General features: G+C 37.3%; 1 protein-coding gene and 1 long non-coding RNA gene across 8 annotated transcripts in view; one reads left to right on the top strand and one right to left on the bottom strand.

Annotated features, from left to right (window-relative positions):
* The window catches only part of Mef2a (myocyte enhancer factor 2A), an 88,412-nt gene that overhangs the window by 63,428 nt on the left and 10,083 nt on the right, over positions 1–14,901 (bottom strand). For 6 of the 7 annotated variants that reach the window (XM_048329800.1, XM_048329802.1, XM_048329798.1 and 3 more), the window contains exon 2: positions 3,823–3,910. The exons of the other annotated variant lie outside the window; for it this stretch is intronic. The gene's annotated coding sequence lies outside the window, so the exon portion shown is untranslated. The remainder of the gene's footprint in view (positions 1–3,822; positions 3,911–14,901) is intronic. 7 annotated transcript variants of the gene reach the window in all.
* LOC125338798 lies at positions 10,725–12,353 on the top strand. Its single transcript, XR_007208363.1, has 2 exons — positions 10,725–11,275; positions 11,490–12,353. It is a non-coding gene; the product is annotated as an uncharacterized LOC125338798 (long non-coding RNA).

Raw genomic sequence — 14,901 nt, 5'->3', positions numbered from 1 at the left:
AAAAAAATGTTTTTCAGTTCACAAATGCCATATGGACTCAAACCTCAAACACCCCTTTTGTATTTCCCAACTATCTTCCATGTCCCAATTTCCAGATTAATTATTTTTCCTCTCTCATTGTCAAGTTCAGCCGAGAGCTTTGCTATCTACTCTCCAGTCAAAGTAAAAGCCATCAGAATTTAGCACCTCAAATTCTTGCATCACAACTATTTACTCATCAGCATCTTCCCATATACTCTGCTCTCCTTTCTGTTTTAGATCTTGGCTCCAGCAATTCTACCATTCTTTCCTTCACTATAAAATATTTCTTTTATATTGGATCATTCCCATCAGCAAAGCAAATAAGCAAGTAAAGCATGGGAAGCAAAACATGCAAAATAAAAAAATGTCCAGACTGAGAGAAACTTAAAATGTACTGAATAATATATAACATTTGCAGAATTTCAGAAGATTCAATTTCATAAAAGTACTCTTTCCAAATAATCTAGAGATTTAATATAATCCCAGAAAAATGTCATCAAGTTTATTTTTTGCTGTTTTGGTGGTATTGCAGTTTGAACTCAGGGCTTTGTGCTTGCTAAGCAGGTGCTTTTAGTGCTTGAGCCAGTATGTCCAGATGTTTTTATTCTGTTTTTTTTTTTTAAGATAGGTCCTCACATTTCCTGAACCATGATCCTCCTATCTCCATTAGAATGACAAATGCACACCATCATATCAGTTGATCTGGGGTCTTGTTAGATTTTGCCAAGGCTAGTCTGGAACAGTGATCCCCCCAATTTCAGCCTGCCATGTAGCTGGGATGACAGGAGTGTGTGACACTGTGCCCGGCAAATGGTTAAGATGGGATCTGGAAAAGTACAGCAATGGAAGTGGAAAGAATATAGAGCAGACTAAGCCTTGAAATCATATAACAGAGTTGGAGAACTTATATTACTTGATTTTAAGATTTACCATAAATCTATAGTAATCAAGAGAATGAAACCTTATTGTATGGCTAGACATACAGATCAACAGAACAGAACTAACCTACACATAATAATTTTCAACAAAGGTGTCTAAGTAATTCAAAAGAGGAAAGTCTTTTCAAAAAAGCTGCTAAAAGCCAGCAATGATGGCTCATGTCTAGAATGCTAGCTACTCAGGAGACTCCAGGGGATCCCAGTTTGAAGCTATGCCTGGCAGAAAGCTCCATGAAACTCCATCTCCAAAATAGCCAGCAAAAAGCTGGGCTGCAGAGACAGTTCAAGTGGTAGAGGGCCAGCTGAGCAAGGAAGAAGAACAAGCATAACCTTGAGATCAAACCCCAGAATGTACTGCCTGCCTTCTCCCTCAAAAAAGCTGCTGGAACAATTCAATATACATAGTGACATAAACTTCCTTTACTTCATGCTATATTTTAAAACATAAATCAAAAATGAATTACAAGGGCTGGGATGTAGCTCAGTGGCAAAGTGCTTGTCTAGCAAGTACAACGTCCTGGGTTCAATGCCCAGTACCAAAAAAAAAAAAAAAAAAGAATTGCACACCTAAATACAATAGTCCAAAGTAGTTCAGGGCATGAGTAAAAAAAGCAAATCCCAAGAAACAATTTTGCCCAATCACGGTGACAAACTCCAAATTTCAACTCCTAAACTAGGGCACAATTATAGGGGAATTCCTAATCTGACATGCTATGGTCTACTATGAAACTTTTAAAAAGAATATCTTCCTTCTAAGAAATACTTGAGTAACTCCCAAGTGAGTCACTATTAATGCAAGTATAACCAAACAGAGCCACAGAAAACCTGCCATGAGTAAGACAAGCTACACTGTGAGGACCCAGTGGAGGAGGGAGCACCGAGGATTCCCCCTAACTTAAAAAGTGATGGCCAACATCATTACACAACCACTGAAGCTATGACACAGCTGGCACTGGGATTCAGAGAAAGTTCAGCATTCTGTGGTTTAAACAAAAGAATGGTTTAGATTCGCAGTGTTTTTGCTCAAGTCATTCTTTCAGTTTTGAGGTGTCAATGCATAAAATACATGAAAAATGTTATCAAGAAAATTTAAAAATTCAAACAAGCCCTTTTCTCCTTGTTTCCCAAACTAATAGATACTGTTACCTTTTTTTATGTAGTCATAAACAATATCATAAATCAGTTGAGTTATAAAAAGAAATATATAGCCATATGAAACTCATAGCAGACTATATATTTTAACAAAAAAACTTACAAGGGGCTGGGGATATGGCCTAGTGGCAAGAGAGCTTGCCTCGTATACATGAGGCCCTGGGTTCGATTCCCCAGCACCACATATACAGAAAACGGCCAGAAGTGGCACTGTGGCTCAAGTGGCAGAGTGCTAGCCTTGAGCAAAAGGAAGCCAGGGACAGTGCTCAGGCCCTAGGTCCAAGGCCCAGGACTGGCCAAAAAAAACCCAAAAAACTTACAAGTTCATAGAACATTTTCCTATGTTTCAATTATTCAATATAAACTTAAGACTATGTTTTTCAAGTTTGTTTGTTCTTCCTGAGACAGGGTCTCACTATGTAGCCTAGGCTATCCTAGAACTTGTGATCCTACTGCCTCAGCTTCCCTAGTGCTGAATTACAGGCATATGTGTAACCACTATGCCCAGCATCAAAACTATTCTTTTTTTGTTTTGTTTTTGTGAGATGGAGTCTTGCTATACAGCCCAGGCTGGCTTCAAATTCACAATCCTACTGCTTTATTTAAGTTCTTGAGTGCTGAGATTACAGAGGTGCACCACCATACCCAAATAACAAAATGAAAAACAAAAAATTTAAGATAGCTTTCCCAAGGTTTGTTTTTTTTTCCCCCCAGTCATGGGGCCTGAACTCAGGGCCTGGGTGCTGTCCCTGAGCTCTTTTGCTCAAGGCTAGCACTCTACCACTTTGAGACAGAGCTCTATTTCCTCCAGTTTTTATTAATATGAAAATCATCAAGTTCAATGATGCATATTATTTTAAATGTTAACTTTTCATAACTGCTGAACATCACTCCTATGAACATGCTTTAAATTATTTTTAAATAACTTCATATTAATTCATCTTTTCTACTTTAAATAGAAAGTAGATTCAGATGAAATTAGCCATTAAAATTTTTGAAAACTATACATCTTACTGACCTATTATGAGCATAAAGCTAAAACAACATAAACTTTTCAATCAAAATAATCCTCACTAGCACTTTGTAAGTAGCAATCTATGAACACATCAAATTCTTTTTTCTTTGCTTTATTTGCCATACTAGAATTTGAACTCAAGGTCTCATGCTTGCTACACTGGTGAAACAGCACTGAGTCATACTTTCAGCCCAAGGGCAAAAGAGTACAATAAAATAAAAAATAAATAAAAAGCCCATATTTTCAGAGTCTCTAAAGTTTGCTTATTTTTCTCTCTAACCTCTCCTACTTCTTCTGATAATTTTTCTATTTAATCTTTCATTTAAAAATCTTTCTAGGATTATATAATTCATGTTTTCCAATCCTTTCTCATCCATTGTGACAGTAAATAGAAAGGAACTTTTAAAAATAAGAGCTACTGTATTGATGATTATATAGAACGAGAAAGTAAGCACTGGGAAATGTAAAAGTTCAAAAAAGTTTAGTGCTATCTCAGCAGAGTCAGACAAAGGTAAGAGTGGCCATCATATGGTACTATACATTTCAAATGGAGCTTACAAATTTCCTTAATTGATCTGCAGTAAACCCCACAATAAAATTCTAACATTTCCACAATGACAAAAACAGCTTGATTTTGAGATAGCATCTCTATTGTGTTTATTTACTCCATAATAAAGAAAAAGGAAAATGTCTTACTAGAAATAAAGTATCAGCAAAAGTGCTCTGAGAGGTGATCCCTGAAGAAGCAGGCTCTTTGTTGTTCCTTTTTCACAAAATGCAATTCCTTAAGAAGGAAAAAAAAACAAGATGGGTTATTGTTCTCGACTCTAAAGGAGAATTAAAAATACGTTCTATTATTACAAAATTCTTGCACTCAACATCATTCTTGGCAGACAGTGCCACAAATACTTGCCGAGACAGAAAATTAAGCTGGTAAAGTCATTTGTTTTACTTAGCTGATAAAATTAAATGTCTCTAATGTCACTAAGCCACTTTTTAAAAATGAAGTATTACTCAAATGTTCAGTAATAATATGTGTACTGCAAGACTGAAAACTGGACTCACAGGTCCTATTTTCCTATCTTTTATATGATATATGCTTGTAGTTATCTGTACTGTGTATATAGCCTATTAAGCTTGTGATAAAAATTTCAACCAGTTTAAAATGTTTATTGAATTATGCTTTTATTCAGAAAATTGTCACTACGTCAACAATTTTTATCACCATAAATTATGTCTGTATGCCAAAACAAGGTTGATACTTAAGCTTTCCACTATCTTTAAAAGAGAACAATAAATTAAAATAATAAACACAGAACAATAAAAATAAATAGAAAACTATTCACTGTCAACAATTCAGACTCAATAAAGCCACACTGTTTAACACAACCCCAAGAATTAGGTACGTAAATTAACAACCCAGTCACTTTGCATTCTTTTTTAGAGAGAGCAAGGAATTGGGGTGGAAAGGAAAGGACAGTAAATGATATCCATGTCTCCTCATCCCAACTGACCAGAATCAATATTCCACTGCTAATATCTATAATAATATATGACTACATGATTGAGCAACTCAACCAATCTCCAAGTAAATCTGCTTTGTCAAATGAAAATGAGCATTAGTTCTCCATAGAAAATTAAGAATTTGCTCCAGCAGTGTTAACTGCTATGACACTGTAATTTCATTTCTATTTGTAAAAGATACCTTCTTTATGGGCAACACAAACTGCCAAGTATTCTTTTCATATTAATGCAGTAAATATTAAAAGCATTAAAAAAACACACACACAACAAGCACTTTTTTGGCAAAAGTAAAAGGAAACTGCTTTAAAAAAAAAAAAAAAGTCCAAATGCAGCCTTTACTCTAATTGTGAGCCAGTGTATCACACACCTGCAATCCTAGATGCTCAGGAAGTTGAGACCTAAAGGATAACAGTTTGAAGCCAAGCAGAAGCAGAAAAGTACACTAGACTCCGTCTCCAAAATTAGGAGCAAAAAGCCAGGCTAGTGGTGGGCTAAAGTGGTAGAGTGTCAGCCTAGCATGTGTGACGTCAAGTGTGAAGTCCTGAGTTCAAACCCTAGTATCACAAAAAATAAAACAACAAAATAAAAATCAAGTTTTTATAGTTATAACTATAGTTATAACTATAAAAACTATGGCCAGTTATAAAATTTCATGTAACTAAACCTACAAACCTTCTGCTACTCAAGAATAAGACAGGTGTCTCTCCCTTGGAGAGCACCCTACTCTGTTAGAGTGTACCTCCTCCTTTCTGTTTATCTGTCTGCTTTTTGTCTCTCTGTCAGCTTGACTGCTTGCTTCCTTACTCAATAAAGCTCTGCCAAGTTTCTTACCATTAAAAAAAGAAACAAAGAATAAGACAACCTGCACCTCTGTAACCACTACTCTGTTATCCCTCCAACCTTTCATCTACATTGTTGTTAACTGAACCACAAGCTGTCAAGTTCTGTAACATCATTTAAACTTTTACCTGTGCCTGAAAATGATCTCCCTTTGTTTCTTAGTTCAAGAACACTTTCCTATGAGGCCATCCCTAAGACAGCTTTACCACAATCATAAAAAAAACAAAAACACCAGTTTTGTATGAGCCTCCTCCATATGTTGTGTATGTTTTTTTAAATTAAAAGGAGGAGAGGGCTAGGAAGGTGGCTTAGTGGTAGAATGCTTGCCTAGCATGCATTAAGCCCTGGGTTTGATTCCTCAGTACCATGTAAACAGAAAAACGCTCCAAGTGGTGCTGTGGTCCAAGTGGTAGAGTGTTAGCCTTGAGCAAAAGAAGCTCAGTGACAGAGCTCAGAACCTGAGTTCAAGCCCCAGGACTGGCAAGAAAGAAAAAAAAAAGAGAAAATGTTGTGCTTTTTTGTGGTACTAAGGTTTAAACCTAGAGCTTCACACTATTAGGCAGGCACTCTACACTTGACCCACACTTATAGTCCTGTCTTTTGTTCATTTTTATTGTTTCTATTTTTGTGCCCATCCTGGGGACTTGAACTCTATGCCACGGTGCTGCCCCTGGGCTTTTTTTTTGCTCAAAGCTAGTTCTCTACCACTTGAGCCATAGCTTCACTATCCACTTTTGGGGTTAACTGAAGATATGGATTTTCCTGCCTGGGCTGGCTTTGAACCTCCGTCCTCAGATCTCAGCCTTCTGAGTAGCTAGGATTATAGGCATGAGCCACCTGTGCTTGGCATTTTGTTCGTTTTTATATCTGGAATAACCAGTCAATATCTGGCATACAATTCAATACATTTAGAATCTATTTACTGAAAAGGTAATAAATAGCAGGCCCTTTTCTAAGTGTTAAGCATAAACTTCTATCCTTATTCCTGTCCTATGGAGCAAGAAAACAGTAACACAAAATGAAGAAGCAATATATAACACACATGGTATGTTAATGGAAAGCTCTTAATAAGAAAAAAATACATAAATCAAGCAGGGAAAGAAATACAGAGAAAATGAACCAAAATTGTAGAAAATGTATTCAGGGAAAGCCTAATACAGCAACAACAGCAAACACGGCAGAAATGTTTCAGTTTTATGTAGGATAAAGCCACAAACTAATTGCTTTACATATATTACCTGATGTACATCCAGAACTTCCTTACTACCCCATTATCTTTCTCATGAGGAAATTGAAATAATAAAGTAGCAACTTCTCAAAGTCACACAACTAGTAAAGTGGTGAAGCACAGATTAGAATCCAGGCATTATTCTGCTATGCATAACTATAAATGAGTGAATGGGTTCCTTGAAAAAAGTAAATAAGTGAAGAAAAAAAGAGTGTCTGCTAAAGTAACAGCTCAAATCTCAGTCTCAGAGGACCAATACATTTCAGCAGCTTCAGAACCACATTACATACCAATACTTATAGATGACAAGGCACCATGTCAAATAAGAAACACCTACTATAAACAAAATATTATAAGGGCTGGGAACATGGCCTAGTGGTAAAAGTGCTCGCCCCGTATACACGAAGCCCTGGGTTCGATTCCTCAGCACCACATATATAGAAAAAGCCAGAAGTGGCACTGTGGCTCAAGTGGCAGAGTGCTAGCCTGGAGCAAAAAGAAGCCAGGGACAGTGCTCAGGCCCTGAGTTCAAGTCCCAGGACTGGTAAAAAACAAAACAAAAGAAACAAAATATTATAAATACAGATAATTTCTTAATAGCCCAAGTATATTTTTAAGTTTCTATATGACTAAAAGTTATATAAGAAATATCACACCTATCACACCAATCACACCAACCACCTGCATAAAGTTATGTGAATCGTGATATACTAGGAAAAATATATATGTATATTAACATATACACACACACATAGACACACATATATATGTATACATGATCTCTGCCCTTAAACCATGGCATACAGCCCCTCCAAATTTTACTCCTAGGAATCTCTGAAGCAATCATGGCATCTTTTCCATGCTAACAAGATGAGATTAGTGATTAGAGGAGCCTACAGTTAAGAACTTCTGGATATGTACATATCAGTCACCAGGAAGACCAAGGCATGATTAGAAAAACCACAAAAATCTAACATATTTCCCTCACATTAACCTCAGATGTGGGGAGAGGGGCTAGAGGTTGAGCTGATCACTAATGGCCAAAGACACAATCAACTGTGCTTATGTAATGAAGCCTCTCTAAAAATTCAACAGGTCAACATCTGGAGGGCTTCTAGAGAAGGGCACATTCGAAGAAAACTTTGCACTCCTCCCCACATACCCTGCCCTAAGCATCTCTTCCAACTGGCTGTTCACTGTATTCTTGGTACTATTACCTTTTACAACCTCCTGAGAACCATACTTAAAAAATCCAATGTCAGAAATGTTTTGAGCACCAATAGGATTTGATATGACGTGTGACTGTCGTGTGACAGACTGAAGTCAAAATGCAGGCACATGCAAAATACTGGGGGAAATTATCTTCCTATGAGATACAAGCAAATAGCACTGAAGACAAAGACCCCATTCTCAAGGCTTCTCGTTATATGAAAATATTCTCAAATTTGTGGGAAAATATTTTTAATGTTTAGAACCAGAAGAAGCCTCAGAAAATTTTTAGGAGTGAAACTCTGAAGATTATAGAGTGAAAACAGTGTCTAAGAGTTAAATCTAAGCTATTAATGTATCTATTTAAAAGAAACAAGAACACTTAAACTAGTGAAAAAATAATAATTGTGTGTTCTTTCAAAAGTCATTTGACACTTCTACAGACATGATTTAAACCTTCAAAGAAAATAAAGTGGCTTGGGGTTTTCCTTATAGCATCCCCTTTGCTTACATTCTGATATTCCTTCTTCAGGAAAAGAATTGGGGGAGATTTACAGCTACTGCAACAGCAATTACACATTACCTACTTACTACCTGTTAAATCTGCAATATGTCCCTGCATAGTTGTGACTATTCCTCTACTATAAAAGTTCACTGTAGTATGTTGTGTATATCCAAATTTTACCTGCTTTATTTCAGAGTACAGTGACACACACCTATAGTCCCAGCTTCTCATAGGTGGACACTGAGAGGATCACAATTTATAGCCAGTCTGAGCAAAGGCTGAGACCCCCATCCCAACAAACAAGTTTAACATAGTGGAAATCTACCTATACCAGAGGACATAGCTAAGAGGATATTACTCTGAGGTTGGTTCAAGGCAAAAAATAAAAAGGCTGGGGGGTGTTGTTCCAGGGGTGGAATGTCTGCCTAACCAAGCACAAGGCCTGAGTTCAATCCCTAGAACCACCAAAAAGAAAGCAAAGAGTTTGAAAACAATTGCTCTAGGCAAGGCCAAGTTACAGAGATGCCTTAACAGTCAATATTTTAAAGCTTTATCTAAGTCCAAGTCAAGTAAATAACAACTTCACAAAATGCAAAAGCCCTGAGTCACTTGTATGTAAATTCAAAAAGAAAATGGGGAAATTTAAGATCCAACAAAACAAGAGAGACTGAGAAAACTGAAATTCTCACAACTGTCCTCCAAACATTAAAATAAAAACCACTGAGGTTGATAAGGTTGACTATACTCATCGAGGTGGGAAATACTAGTATCAGGCCACTGTAAAAACAACAAACCAAAAAAGAGCTCACACACAAAAGCGATCAGACAAAAAGCCCAGAATTTGGCATATATCAAATGGGGAACTCTTTTCACCTCAAAACAGGACAAAATGATAAGCCAATATTTCAAACAAAATTAAACATATGCACACAAACATTATTCAATATTAAAACCACCTTGAATTGGAACTCTAAAAACAAAAAAATAGAAATGGACAAAACAAGCAATTAAAATTGCTGACTGAATTCAAACCAAAGAAGTGGGAAAAATACAAAATTATGACTACAGAGGTTATCACAGAGCGGACTGACTCCTGAGCTATAATTGCACACACACTATGAGATACAACCCACCATCCACAACCAGTGTTCTATTTTCATCTGATTTCTGATCGTTTCTCCTTATATCACTTCACAATGACTTACAAGCCTTGACACTTAGGGGATAACCACACAAGCAAATGCCATAGCTTTTTCATTGTAAGGAGCATAGGAAACACTGCAGTACTTAACAGTTTAGCATGTTTGAAACCAAGCTACTGTTTTAGTAAGGTTTACTAGAGTCTCCGTTTTTTCTTTTACTTTTAACAAACTTTCAAAGTGTTGTTTCCATAACTTCAGGGATTCTCTGACCCATGTGGTTTTCACAGCAAGAATTTGTACAGCACAGTAACTTTAGGGGTGGGGGGATATTGACGTTTGAACTCAGGGGCTTCTCATTTGCTAGGTAGATACTTTCCCACTTGAACCACACCTCTGCCAACACTTTTTGCTCTAGTTATTTCTGACACAAAGTTTCACTTTTTCTCCATGCCAGCCTTGTCTCTGATAATATTTACACTTCTCACTGAAGCTGTGATGACAGGCACACACTGTCAGGCTAAGCTTTTTCTGTAGAGATGGAGTGTCAAAACGTTTTTGCCTGGGTTAGTCTTGAAACATGATTCTCCTGATCTCTGACTCCCAAGTAGCTAGAATTACAGGTGTGAACCAACAGCACCGGCTAGCACTGCAATTTTTAGGAGCACATAGCCTGTGTTACAGAGCTGAATGTTGTTGTGTATGTATGTGGGTCAGTATACAGGCAAGTATTTCCTAGCTCCATCTGTTCAGTGGGCCTAAGGGAAAAAAACAATTTCACTGTAGCAACGACCACTCCTAGCATTAGATCTTGGTTTTTAAATTAGAATAGCCCCAAAGCACCTCCCAAAGATATATATCAACTATAAAAGCTAAAACTGACTTTACAGAGAATAAACAGGAGACACCACCTTAACAGATTAACATTACCAGTAATAAGACATTGATGGCATAACCCCTGATATAAAACACACCTTCCTAGCCATGTGCCCATGGCTTGAGTATCTTTAATCCTAGATCTCAGGAGGCTGAGATCTAAGGCTCTAAATTCAGGGCCTGGGCACTGTCCTTGAGCTTTTTTGCTCAAGACTACTGCTCTACCACTTGAGTCACAGCTCTACTTCTGGGCTGCTTTGTTTTTGTTTTGTTTTTTTTAGTTTATTGGTGATAAGCATGTCATGGACTTTCCTGCAGAGGCTGGCTTCAAATGGCAATTCTCAGATCTGAGCCTCCGGAGCAGCTAGGATTATAGGTGAGCCACTAGCACCCACCTTCAATAGGCTTTTAAACAGTATTACACTAATATTACTTTCCTGGTTTTGATAATTACATTATAGTTCTGGAAGATGTCCAGCACTGGAGGAAGCTAGATGAAGGGCAGTCATAAGCACTGTATACTGTTTTGCAACTCTTTTCCATGTCTAACACTAATAGTAAAAATTTTAATGTTCTTTTGCTGAGAATATTTTAAAAAGGGACATTCACAGTATTAGTAATGACAATTCCTATGGCAATTCAAAATGATTCAATGACACAGGATCCCATCATTTTGGCCCACTGCTATTCAATATCCAATTACTGAAGACAGTAGATAAGCATTTACATCTGAACTGTTTGTAAAGACAAAATTGGTATTGCAGAGTTCAAAACACTATTGTTCAATGATCACTTAAAAATGAGTGAATGAGCAAGGTAAATCAAAAGGTCTATTGTGGGCTGGGGATATAGCCTAGTGGCAAGAGTGCCTGCCTCAGATACACGAGGCCCTAGGTTCGATTCCCCAGCACCACATATACAGAAAACGGCCAGAAGGGGCGCTGTGGCTCAAGTGGCAGAGTGCTAGCCTTGAGCGGGAAGAAGCCAGGGACAGTGCTCAGGCCCTGAGTCCAAGGCCCAGGACTGGCCAAAAAAAAAAAAGGTCTATTGTATTTATCTTATAAAGTAATCATTCCACTGTTCACTATCATTTTTGTATTGCCAGTATATTTCACGATTTTAGGCACTGTGAAGAGTATTTTTGTAATATTTCCGGCAGTTTAGTCAATACTGAGGACATTTTTAATACATAGGCAATTAAATACCTCCTAATTTGTTTAGGGAAAATGTTTTTATTTGGGCATTTTTGTTGTTGTTAGGGCAGTATTATTGAGAACATAACATTTAAGATTTTCAATTTTCTTTTCCAAGACCAAACACTGAATACCTTGAGGCTATTTGAAACAGGGCAAACTTGTCTCTGCAATTTTCTCACAGAAAAATCCTCTCACTTCCCTGACCACTTGAAACCTTCACCTTCACTTATGTTCAAACACCTATGCCATGGCCAAATTCCTAGGCCAAGTCATTGCTAGGATCTGTTGCCCATCTACTAGTAAAGTCGTATTTTCCACTCTCTGATGATATCTTTCCAAAGCACTCTCACACTCCTCACTAGCCTCTCAGATCTGCTCCATCATGCTTCCTCACTCCTTAAACAGCCCATTCCTTTCCCAACTGCTGAAGTCATCAACTTACTCATTGCCCCCTAACCATTTCTCTTTCACCTTCAACACACAGTCCATCACTGAGTCCTGTAATTCTACCCACTACACAGCTCTCATCTTTTTCTTCAATCACCCTACCACTACCCTTGTCCAAGCCACCTTATGATTTTCAAATGCTTTAACATTCTCTTAACTAGGTAATTCTCCACAATGCAACTGGATTTTATTTTCTTCCTCTCTTTTTTTCTTTTCAGTTTTGATGATAGAATCAGCTAAATCCCAGGCCAGCCATCATCTTTTCAAATAATTTCCTCTCAGGTTTATGACAAACCCCTTAACACAGACTAAGAGGTCTTCATAATCTAGCCTCTTTTCAGCCTGCCTCATCTTTCTCTGTTCTTTGGTGCCTGCCCACTTTTGCACTTGCTCTTCACAAAGTTTAAACCCAATTTACTCTCCAGGCTTCACTGAGCACTGAGCAAGATATTCCTGGCCTCCCTGACACTGGGTTAATTGTTTCTTTGAAGCACATATTAAAATCAAGCCACCAAACCAAAGTGAGTTATAAACATATATGCAGATAATATTCCCAATCTAAGTGTGAGAAGCTAAGCCCTGTTCACAGGTAGGTAGGTATTTATTACACAGCACCTAGCTCAGTGTACCAAATAAGTTAAGGTTGTGAAAACAGCAAAATAACACAATAGTTACAAAGAATTTAAACCCAATGAAAACTTCCTGGGTCAAGAGAAAATACTTTTCTTACTATATACATTGTGGCATTTAATTTTACTTTCAAAAAAAAAAATGTTGCCGGTGATGGGTTTGGTGGTTCATGCCTGTAATGGCACCTACTTAAGAGGTTAAAGTAGGAAGATAATGATGGCCTGAAGCCCTCTATTTAAACAAACAAACAAAAACTATAGCCAGAAATGGCTATAGGAACGGTTCAAGTGGCAAAGTACTTGCCTAATACTTGACACTGATTTCAAACCCTAGCACAATCAAAAAAAAAAAAAAATCATGTAATTAGCTATAGAGCATGTAACAGAGCTTTCATTTTATTTTATTTTTTTGTTGCCAGTCCTGGGCCTTGGACTCAGGGCCTGAGCACTGTCCCTGGCTTCTTTGTGCTCAAGGCTAGTAGCACTCTGCCACTTGAGCCACAGAGCCACTTCTGGCCATTTTCTATATATGTGGTGCTGGGGAATTGAACCCAGGGCTTCATGTATACAAGGCAAGCACTCTTGCCACTAGGCCATATCCCCAGCCATAACAGAGCTTTTAAAAAAAGATTTAGATTTTACTTTATAATTAGAATGATATTCAGAAAGGTTATTATTTTCTAAAGAATAAAACACTAGACCTTTGTTTTGCTCCTGGCCCCCTTGCAGTCTTTCCCTTGAACCCTGCCCCTTTCCCCCTTCCCTTGAATCCTTCCCCCCCCATCTCCATCCTGCGTGGGCCAGCTATACGCTTTCCTCCCAATAAACTCTTTTCTGCCTGAAAAAAAAAGAGAATTAAATACTAAAACAGCCATAACTAGGCATTTTAGATGTTCTTCAGTTGGATACTTTAATCTCAGGAATTAAATTTTAAAGTTGAAAAGGTGTGAAGGTTTTCATGTCTTCTAAGATGGTAAAGTTAGGGCTGGGAATATGGCCTAGTGGTAGAGTGCTCGCCTCGTATACATGAAGCCCTGGGTTCGATTCCTCCGCACCACATATATAGATAAAAGCCAGAAGTGGCACTGTGGCTCAAGTGGTAGAGTGCTAGCCTTGAGCAAAAAGAAACCAGGGACAGTGCTCAGGCCCTGAGTCCATGCCCCAGGACTGGCAACAAAAACAAAACAAATAAACAAAAGATGGTAAAGTTACTGAAGTCAGGAATTACCAATCCACTTAAAAAAAATGTTTCCATGAAATTAACTAAAGTGTTTTAACAAACATATGAATACTTACTTTTGCTATTAATGTAATAAGGATAACAGAGTCAATATTATAAAAAGAATGTAAAAAACAACATGTTGGCTATCAACCATGTTTAAGGCACATGGCATAAATTCTCTGAGTAGGCAAAGAATTATAAAATAGTATTGCCACTCCCAAGAAGCTAAAGTGTATTTTGGAAGATAATATGCAACCACTGCAGAATTAAACAGAAGAATCAGGTAAAAGTAGTTATTTGAGATTAACACTTTGAAAAACACCTTCTTCTTAGGAGTTCTGAATGTATACACAAGAAAATTATAATTTACTACTTAAGGAATCAGCATAAACTCAATATTTCTTAGCTTGAAACACTGAAAATGGTCCTAAAACAATGCAAATTCAGTATCAACAAAATCCCAATTACTACTGACCAGGTTGGTTGCTTTACACTCTTGACTAGTTTAAAAGAAAAAAAAAAAAGGCCTCCAAGTAATGGCTGTTTCTAGGATAGTAGCAGGAAAAGCCTGATCAGCCTGGAATATATCATTTTTTCCAGAAAGCAAGGAAATGCTCCAAAAATGATGGTAACATATCAAAAGAACCAATGAATTAATTTGAAGAAATTCCCATGGACCAAATCTGGGTTAATTTGAGACAGCAAAATGAACACACCGAAACAAAGAAAAACCTATTTAATAAGAAAGGATCTATAAATTCATATTGATATCAAATAAGCAAATCAGAAAGAAAGAAAATTTCTTCACAACAAAATACCAAGTAAATAAATAATGGAGAGGAATGAAGGGAAAACATCGTTGGCAACCATAGTATATTTATTAACCAACTGAAGCAAGAATCATCAATAAATGCTAAAAGTATTAGGTGAACATTTTGGGGTAGACAGGCATCTATACTG

The sequence above is a fragment of the Perognathus longimembris genome, chromosome 20, assembly GCF_023159225.1.
Source record: "Perognathus longimembris pacificus isolate PPM17 chromosome 20, ASM2315922v1, whole genome shotgun sequence".
Taxonomy (NCBI): Eukaryota; Metazoa; Chordata; class Mammalia; order Rodentia; family Heteromyidae; genus Perognathus; species Perognathus longimembris.
The sequence above is the reverse complement of the archived record's forward strand: the minus strand, read 5'-3'. Positions and strand labels throughout refer to the sequence as shown.